The sequence below is a fragment of the Chiroxiphia lanceolata genome, chromosome 17 (genome assembly GCF_009829145.1).
Source record: "Chiroxiphia lanceolata isolate bChiLan1 chromosome 17, bChiLan1.pri, whole genome shotgun sequence".
Classification (NCBI taxonomy): domain Eukaryota; kingdom Metazoa; phylum Chordata; class Aves; order Passeriformes; family Pipridae; genus Chiroxiphia; species Chiroxiphia lanceolata.
The window spans coordinates 5133397-5143380 of record NC_045653.1 but is presented as its reverse complement, the minus strand read 5'-3'; the positions used below and the strand labels follow the sequence as shown (position 1 = coordinate 5143380).

Here is a 9984-nt window from a genome sequence, read left to right as displayed (position 1 = left end):
AAATTCACTTCAAGTCACTGGAACCAGCCTAATAAAGTGTATTAATCACTGCCTGGCTTTCATCACAAGGAGCTGACGTATGAGGAAGGAATGTGATAAACAGTTTGATTTCAGATAAAGGTAGGCAGGCTCTTCGTGCCAGCTCTAACACAAGTTTATAAAGCTATTTTAGTCACAACTTCTGTACAACCTGTGATTCAGACCTGATCGAGCTATTCATGGCACGTTCAGTTTCTGTGAGGTTGAAAGACAGGTTGGGTTTCCTAATCTCTGAGCAGTTGGGGAAGTTGATTGGGAGGCCACTTTTTTTCTTTTGTTTGTTTTGGTGTAGAAATTCCATCACTTAAGTCCACCATGAACTATAATGAGATTCTGTCATGATGCTTCTTTCCCATCTCGACACTTCTGACAGTTTAAGTGGGATGATATTCCAGACAACCCTCCTGGGGGTTCATAGAATACTTGCAAGAAGAAAGCATAGAAAATTTCTGTCAGCATATGTTGACTGTACTGATGACCCACCTAAACTTTTATTGTATAGTTCAGGGCTTATGCTGATTTTATGTTTAACACAAACTATTCTTTGTTTATACTGTCAGTGCCAGCTCAGAGGAGTGGTTGTTAGATTCACTAGATTGTAATCAGAGCTTTGATTTGCACTATTTCACACAAAATATTCCCATAAATTAAACATAGTGTGGAGAGGGATGATTACCAGCAATATACCCAAGTAATTGGGGACACCAAGGTGAGAGAAACCACTGAATTATTTCTGATTTTCTTACCTCTGCAGACATTTTTGCCTTTTATCCTGGATGGGAATGGTGACTTTCATCTGGCTCCAACGTCAGACCTTCAAAGGAGGATGTGCTGCAGGTACTTTACAAAGTGGGCTGTTTGTCCCAGCTCTGGGGGGGGGGGGCCTCTGGAACATTCCTGTGATTGTTCTTGGTTTGGGGCTTTAGTTGTGATAACCTTGTGAACGTTTTTGAAAATACTTTCCTAGCAAGTCAAAAGCTGATACATTAATTTGTACTCTCTGAGGTTTCTAACTAAAATAATTAAAAGCTTTTAAAGCTTTTTCTTCCCCTTCATCTAGTAATCCATTTCTGTTCAGTGACTGTGAATTACTTTGAAATTCCTCCTTATTTAAACAGGGCAGTACTGAGCACAGCTGACACCTCACACTTGTGTGTAGAGTTTAATGATTTAACTCTTCTGGCTGAAGTGTTTGGAAGAAGCTACACTGGTGCTGAGCTGTACAGGTCAATAGGTAACACTTCAGTGTTTCTTTCCACAAAGCAATTTGTGAACATTTCTTGTTTGGTTTTCCACTACTCACTGAGTATCCCTGGTCTAGAATTTGGAAAAAAATATGGCAAACCAAAGGAATAATTGTTCCAAAATTTCTTTTAAACGTCTCTTGGTGCAGATTGGAATTTAAATTTTGTCTTATTATCAGAGAATTAGACAAAAAGCTCTGCCTTATAAACCTTTTGGAGTAAAGACTTTGCTTTTGCACTTGCCTGGAAACCATGTTATGGGTGTTTGTGAGGAAAACTATGCCCTCTGCTAGTGGCTTAACCTGAAATAAGTAAGATATTAGGTGCCATCTGCTGAATAATGAGTACTTGTGCCTTTTGCTACAAAGGAATGTTTTTACACAGAATAGTGGTTGATAGATCTTAACATTATTTGTGACTGCGTACAGTATGCTTGGGAAGCAAATTACTAGGCTTTGTTGTTCAAGGTAATTTCCTCTCAAACAAGGAGAGGAAAGTGAGCTTTAAAGTGAACAAACCACTATGGACTCCAACAGTTTAACCTTTTATAAACACGCAGCTCCAGTTGCACAGTCCCTTGCTGCCCAGCGGGATTGGACAGTCTTGTCTGGAGTGCTCTTGTTCCCCAGGTGTGATGTTTGAACACTTAGTGTTATTTTGACATCACTTAACAAGTTTGTAGCTCACTCATAGGCAAGTTCCTCCTGCCCCCTACTTTGGCAGGTACTGTTTCAGAAATCCAGCATTTGACTTCCTTTTCCTGAGCTTCTCTACGTGTGCCTTCTGTCAGAGTGCTACAAACAGGTTTGTGCTGAGTCAAACTGCTCTGACAGAAACACGTGAAGGAAGGTCATGGCAGGGCCTGTTCCCTGGTCTGACTGTGAGACAGTGAATTAATTTTGCAAATGATTTCAGCATCTAGTTGCAAAAATAACGATACCTTTTTATAGAATAACGAATTATTGCTTACTGAGATTGAAGAAGGCCAATGACATCCTGGCCTGGCTCAGGAACAGTGTGGCCAGCAGGACCAGGGAAGTGATTCTTCCCCTGTACTCAGCACTGGTGAGGCCACCCCTGGAGTGCTGTGTCCAGTTCTGGGCCCCTCAATTCAGGAAGGACATTGAGGTCCTGGAGCAGGTTCAGAGGAGGGCAACTGGGCTGGTGAAGGGACTGGAGCACAAGTCCTATGAGGAGAGGCTGAAGGAGCTGGGGCTGTTCAGCCTGGAGAAGAGGAGGCTCAGGGGAGACCTCATCACTCTCTACAGCTACCTGACAGGAGGTTGTAGCCAGGTGGGGATTGGTGTCTTTTCCCAGGCAGCTATCAGCAAGAGAAGAGGGCATGGTCTCAAGTTGTGCCAGGGGAGGTTTAGGTTGGATATTAGAAAGAATTTCTTTACAGGGAGGGTGGTCAGCCATTAGAATGGGCTGCCCAGGGAAGTGGTGGATTCTCTGTCCCTGGAGATTTTTAAAAAGAGACTGGGTGTGGCACTTAGTGCCATGGTCTAGTAACCACAGCGGGGTTGGATCAAGGGTTGGACTTGATGATCTCGGAGGTCTCTTCCAACCCAGCTGATTCTATGATTCTATGAATTATCACTTAATGATCCCCGAGTCACCCGGGGGTGCTCACACGGGCTCAAAGGCCAGTGCTGGAAGCACCGCGGTGCCTGTGGGGCAGTGCAGACCGGCCTGCTTTAGATCTCTGCCGGAGGGGAATCCGGCACCAGGGAAGGGAATCCCGTGGGATTGTCCGTTTCCATCGCACGGGGGAGGCTGTGTCGCGACTGTCGCGACTGTCCGTCCTTGGTGCTGCGGGAGTCGCTGCCGGCAGAGGGTGCTGTGCCCGCGCTGTCCGGACCGGTGTGACCGCGGCGACGGCCATTAATGAGGGCCGTTAATTAAGGCAGCGGCCTTGGCTGGACCGCAGTGCGTCCGGCACAATAACACCGTTCATAACCTCACCTGGATTTGTAATGGACACATGAAATTAATCTTACTGGGGTTTAGTGTATCACTCACGGAATCAGAGTGGTCTGGGTTGGAAGGGATCCTAAAGATCTCCCGGTTCCACCCCCTGCCATGGGCAGGGACACCTTCCACTAGACCAGGTTGCTCCCAGCCCTGTCCATCCTGGCCTTGAACAATTCCAGGGATGGGACACACTCATTTGATTTGTTTGATTTGTCACTGACTTCTTGCTGAAATGGCTACAGAGTATGAACAGGCAGGCATATATATATTAATGTAATGAAGTGCCACTGTTTATTAACCAGATAGTGCTGGTGCAGTGGTAATAAGTAAAACTAGAAAAGTACAAGCCAAGGGAACTAGAAAAGCAATTTGATTTTTCTATTTATGTCACATTTGGAAATATTGAATCCAGTGATTTCAGCCACTGTCCCAGTGTGTTCAGCTTTTAGAAGATATTCTTTGCTTCTGTTGGCTCTTCTCTTAGTATGTCTCCTGAACTACCGTGAACTATAAACTCCAGCACAGATAGATGCACAAAGAAGGAAAAATAATCATGTGCTTGTAACTCTGGATTTGTGTATTTACAGTTTAGGCTCACTATAACACACCCTCACAAACTGGAAGCAAATGCTCTGTGCAGGGATGGGTTTGTAACGTGCTCTGAAGTTCATCGTGTTACAGTAATGAAAATGCCTGGTCAGTATATTGGTAGACTGAGAGATAATCCACTTCTATGCAGATTACTTCACATTATTAACATTTAATCAGCGTTCTAAAATTAAAAAATACAAAATAGAAAAGGGTGGGGTGGAGACACAGGCAAATGTTTGCATACATATTGCTCGCATTAGGAGCTGCAAGAAGAATTATTGTCTCTCCAAGCCAGCCTGGTGCAAAGGATCACAGTAATAGGCCCAACTACTGAGTTATTAGCTATTGGTTTTATAAACAGAGTTATGGTTTATAGCAGCCTTTCTGAAAGTCAGTTTAGTCTGGATGTTCCTGAGAAGGCTGGTCTGGTCTGCTCACAGGGTTTGCTGCCTGTAAATCGGTCCATTTAGAAAACAAACCAAAACTACTTAATTCAGTACTTAAACAATAAAATAATGATTAATCTGATTATGCCAGGACACTGGTGATGGTGAAACACTGAATGTGTAATGCTGTTGCAACCATCCTGAATGCTTTGTTGTGGAATGATCTTTGTATATCGTTGGCATATATTGATGGATGTTGAGTGGCTGAATTTGTGAAAGGCTTTTGTGAAGTGCTTTGAGATTCTGGAGGAAATGTACTGGCATTTTTTTTTGTGTCCCTTGAGTTCTGAGAGTCATCAGAGTGTGTTTTATTTTTTCATTGTAAATATTATAATGGTGCCAGCAATACAGTATTTACTGCTTTTCATATGCGTGAGAATACTAAACATATGCATTTCTAAAGGAAATTCCAGAAAAATGTGAAACTAGCTTGTAACAATAATTTGTAGGTTTGTGTCCATTGTTTTCAAGAATATGTAAATTGTTACATTATAGAACTCACTTTGAACCCTTCTACATAATTATCTGCACTAAACATCAGTATTCAATTTGGAAAATCTGTAGCCAAGTGTTTTATTAGAATTTCATGGAAAAGGAGAATGTGAACAAAACCATAGAGCAAATGATCTGAAATGCAGTTAAAAATAATGAAAACCAAGCACCAGCCACATAAACACACCAGATGAAGACACAGCAAATGAAGATCATAAAAAAATAAACTGGAATAAAAACACTTAAAGCCGATATTCAGCTGAAGTAAATGGGGACATCTGCACTGGGAGTGAGGAAGCCGTGGTCATTTGTGTCAGCTGAGGGTCTGGTCTGTGAATTTGTTACAAGTCTCATGTTCAGGAGGAAATGAGAGTAACAGTAAAGGCTTTTTGGTCAACCGGTTGCATGGGGCTCCTGCAGAGATTTGGTGCTCTGACAAATGTCCTCCTGCAAATCCAGTTAAGTTGATTTAAACTAGTCCCAGAGTGCCCCACCCTGCTGTGGGGCTGGCACATGGAGACAGGGAACTGCTGCAGCTCCCAGCCCGTGTTCAGTGCAGTGCTGTGCTGCAGGAGCTGCTCTGACACTGTGCCCGGTTGGGGCTGAGCACACACCCATTGCTGACTGTCTTATGGGGCTGGAAAACACGAGCAGAGTGGCAGGACATGTAGCTGCTGCAGTTATAGTTGCCAGGGGATCTTCAAGCAGGGATTCTTCAAGCAGTCAGTGTGATTGATCATAAAAACCCCAAATACTGGGAAAATCAAGATAAGAGTTAGTAGAGTTACAATTGTTAGAGTATATCCTCTACTTACTTGTACAAGTCTGTGTGTTTGCATCCCATTTGTTTTCCTAGGTACCCCAGCTCTCGTGTCCATGGTGGATCACCACTGCCATTTCCAGTGCTCCAGGCCCCAGCCAGTTCCAAGATGAGGTATGAAACCCACTTTTACTGCATCTCAGCACACTTCTTTCTAAAATATATAAACCCCAAAGCGTCTGAGTCATTGACTCAGCCAACTCCATCAGCCCATCTGTTTTTGTCTCTTGTTGCTCTCCCTTTCATGTGTGTCAGTTCCCTCATGCCTCTCCTTAAAAACGCGTTCAGCTGTGCAAAAGATCTCCCCTTGCCTCTTTCAAGATTTTCCTTTAAGCATGTGCACAGGAAAATATAAATCCTGATCAACTTCATAAAGTACCGCAAAACAAAGTGGTAGCTCTGCCCTAACAGGTTCTTGGATGGGGTCTCTGGTCAACTGGTGCTTTGAGAACTTCAGTTTTGTGTTTTATCCTCCTGAAACAGGATGGGAGAGTCTGCTGTGTGTCCTGGGTGTTGCAGAGCATGGTTAAAGGGGGAGCAAACACAATTAGTAATAAGTTATCGTAAGGGCATGTCCGAATTCCACACAGTCAGCTCATTTTCCCCGTGGGGAGTGTCTGGCTTCCTGTGCTGTCAGTCAGTCAGCACGGGGAAGTGGTGCTAAAAGCCAGGGGAAGATGGAAATGGATGAGCCACAGTGTAACCCGGGGTGCTCTGCCCAGGGCAGGGACGTGTTTGTGTGAGGTGTTCCGACAAGGTACTGTACGGGAGAGAGGTGTGAGTGTGGGGGTGCCTGCGGGGAGATGAGGAACGGGGAGATTCCAGCCTGCTTTCTATATCACAACTTTACCTCTTTGTGCCAGGATTGCCTGGAAGGTGTCTAGAAAGCCAGCAGAAGGCAGCCCATTCCCGAGGAACAGTACCTGCCTGCAGAAGCGAGAAGGAGGTCAGTAGTGGGTGCAGCAGGAAGGACTCAGAGCAGGCTTTGGTCAACAGAAAATAAGAGAGCAAATTACATCTCTTCAGTCCTAGAAAACCTCTGGGAGGGTAGGATGATGAGAGGGAGGAGGCAGAAGGAAAAGGAAATATGATGATTAGGGTTGTATGACTGACGGCTGTAAGGGGAGGGAACCTTTAAAGGGATAGTGAAGAGAGAGCGTGGGGTAAGGGCAGAGGAGTGAGCAATGGATGGGGAAGATGGGAAAGGCGGGAATCTGGGCACGGGAGAAAAGGCCTGAGAAGAAGTGAAGGCGTAAGAGTTGGGGGGCAGGGGAACGGAGGAATAAACGGCGGGGGGACAGGGACGGGTGTCCCCGCGTGTGATGCCGGTTCGTTGTTGCCCTGCGGCGCTGTGGGGCCCGCAGTGGAACAGCTGGAGCGAGCGGGAGGGCGCCTGGGATGCTCCTGATTAATAGCAGAGGGTCCGGGCCGTGACCGCCGGCTCGGCATGTGCTGGAGCCGCTCGGCGCGTTCCCAGCCCCCCTGCCAGGATGAGGGGGGTCGGAGGGAGGGAGGGAGGGAGGGAGAGAGGGAGGGAAGGAGGAAGGCAGAGGCAGCGAGCGGGACGGGGCCATCAGCATCCAGCGGCAAACAAGCGCTCCGAAGCCGCGGCTTCCTGGAAGCGGAGCCCAGCTGGGCGACAGGCGGCGGCGATAAGCGGCGGTATCGGGGCCGTCCCGACGGGCCCGGCCACTCCGCGACAGCCGCGACAGCCGCGACAGCCGCGGCGGCAGCGGGGCCGAGCCGCGCTCCGCACCCGCCGGCAGCGCAGGTAGGACGCACCTGGCACGGGGGGCACCGGGAACGGGGCAGGGGCACGGCCGGAGCGCCGTCCGGGCACCCGGGACGCGGGTCCGGGACGTGCGGGGCAGCGCGGGGACACCGGCACGGTCTCGGTAGGTAAGAGCTGTGGGGCACCGAGAGGGGACAGGGCAGGCACCTATGGGGGGGCATGGCGGTCAGCTGTGGGGAGGATACGGTCGCCTCTGGAGAGGCTATTAGTAATAAGTTATCGTATGGGGGGGATGCGCAGTCGCCTGTAGGAGGACATGTCTGTCACCTGTGGGGGGATGCAGTCACCTCTGGGATGGATGCAGTCACCTGTGGGGCAGGTGGTCTCCTGAGGAGTCTGCAGGCATCTGTAAGTGGACAAGCTGCAAAAGGATGCCGATATTCCTACAGATATTCCTACAGAGACTGCACCGGCACAAAGAAGTTTGGTAGCTTTTTATCCAGGGTAAAGCTGTTCACACCAGGAAATAACCGGGGAGCACCTGGCTGGAACAGGTGGAACAGTGAAAGCAGCAGGACAATGCCATCCTGTAGGGTTTGTGTTTTGGAGGTGTCATTGCATGGGCTGGTTGTATTTTAGTTAACTCTTTTTGTCTGTGCGGAGATTACATTTTATTTGCTCATAAATACGAATTGAGGGTTTGGGTCACAGCCCAGTTACATTTTGATTCACACAGAGTTTAATTTCCCCTTTTAAAAAGTGTTTTAAATAAGTTGGGCCATATGGAAATAGAGTTGTTCATCGACCAAAGAAACTTGAAGGAATTTGAAAAATAAGGTTACATGTTTCTTGAGCCATTTCTTTAGTGTTGAACCAGCACCAGCACTCAGACTCCTGATTCAGTCATTTCCTTTGTTGGGATTAAGACCTAATCCGTCTATACCTGTGTTTTCACAGCTGTAAAATGGGAGCTACACCTATTGATGAGGTGCAGTGCATATACTCATGTTGAGTGGAGAGGTACATCTAAGAGAGATGCAGTGGCTAAAGGAATGTGCATATGCAAAACTCCTTCTCTGTTGTGTTCCTTTGTAGTGCAGTTGATCCCTTCCATGCTTCTTCTCTGAATTCTGCAGAGTGAGTGACATAAGCACCACATGTATTAGTGCAGGAAAAGCTGCACAAAATCTGCCAAAATGGGCTGGAGCTGCCATTGAGTGGCAGGTCCAGCCTCTTTGTGCCCCATGTCTAGAGGGAGACATGAGAGATCCAACACGTGTGATCTGGTAGTGAACAACTAGCTTGGTAAAATTTTCCTGCAGTTAGAGTCTGGATACTCTTCAGAGGAATGAAAGGGCTTCCTTGAGGTGACAGGTCCTGCATCCTGATCTGGTGCTCCACTCTGGAGTCAGTCAGGAGCTGCAGGGGAGCAGTGGTGTTTCTGTCAAGAGCACAGAGCCAGAACCATGGAGATATGGGCCAAACAGTGAGTTCTGTAATGGCATTCCCCAAAGGGTAGCATAAAGATGAGATGATTTCCTTCTGTCAAGACAAAGAGCAGCTGTACAATCGCTCTACAATGTTCTCTCTAGCTCTAGGTTTCTTAGGAGCAATCCAGGCAGGGCATTGGGACCCTGTAATATCACATCTACCAACAGCACTTTATTGCCTTCCACAGCTAATTCCTTCACAAATATTCCTTTGCAATATCCTCATAAAAGAGCCTCAAAAGTGGAATAGAGCCACTATGGCCAGAAAGGGAAACCAGACTCAGTCTGTGGGGAGGGGAAAGTTGTGATCTTACTGTGTGTCTTTCTCAGGGGTTTGAGGAGTGATAATGTGGAGTTACAGAGCACCAGGACAAAACAGAGGTTCTGGCTATAGCTATAGGAGGTTATACAAGACAAATCAAGGGAGGGAGAACTCAGAAGGCTTATTAATTTGTTTCATTTGGATGAAATAAATAGAAAGACTGGAAGTGAAGGAGATATTTTATGTATAATAGTAGGTTTAATATTAGTTAAATCTGCACTCTTGATCTTAGCCAAAAGGCTGAAAAAGAGGGAACAGACAGAGCTGAATTATCCAGACTGTTATTGCCCAGAACTGGATTTTTGGAAGGTGATTGGCTGGTGACAATCCAAAATTATACAGACAGCAAGTCGTGCAAGGGCCATCAGCCAGCCTTTAATGGCTACAGGTGCTCAGGCCCTGGCTTCGATTCCCATCCTCAGATGCTGCCTCCGGAAGCACCAAAGGGACATACATATTTATGAAATACCAGGTTTTATCCACTTTTTTCAACTTTTCCATTTCTGTTGCCAGTTTATTCTCCCTGAGGACAGACTGCTTTAAACCAGTATGTCTTCAAAGACAGAGTGGCTGAAAACCATAATTTTTATTCAGTTCAACTTTTTAGGGCAAAACTTGGTTTTCAGCCAATCAAGGCATTTAATCATTAGTAATTTAGAAGGTCAGAACACCAAGATGATGTTGTGTTCTTTGTCACTAATACAGAAATACTTTAAGTGCAGTTAGCAAACAGATTTATATGTAACTACTCCAGATTTGAATTTAGCTGTTTCAAATTAAATAATAAAAATTGTTTTATGGAGAACTTAAAGTGCAATTATTATTGGAAAAGTA

The 9984-nt window shown here is 46.1% G+C and overlaps 1 protein-coding gene across 4 annotated transcripts in view; it reads left to right on the top strand.

Moving 5' to 3' along the window:
* Nucleotides 1-772: 772 nt before the first annotated feature.
* RIPOR3 (RIPOR family member 3) overlaps nt 773-9984 on the top strand; it is a 52272-nt gene continuing 43060 nt past the window's right edge. The window contains exons 1-3 of one of the 4 annotated variants that reach the window (XM_032704739.1): nt 773-876; nt 5643-5720; nt 6470-6552. The gene's annotated coding sequence lies outside the window, so the exon portion shown is untranslated. Of the gene's footprint in view, nt 877-5642; nt 5721-6469; nt 6553-6588; nt 6859-7413; nt 7502-9984 lie in introns of those variants that run through there. The other 3 variants (XM_032704735.1, XM_032704736.1, XM_032704737.1) reach the window with 3 other exon arrangements.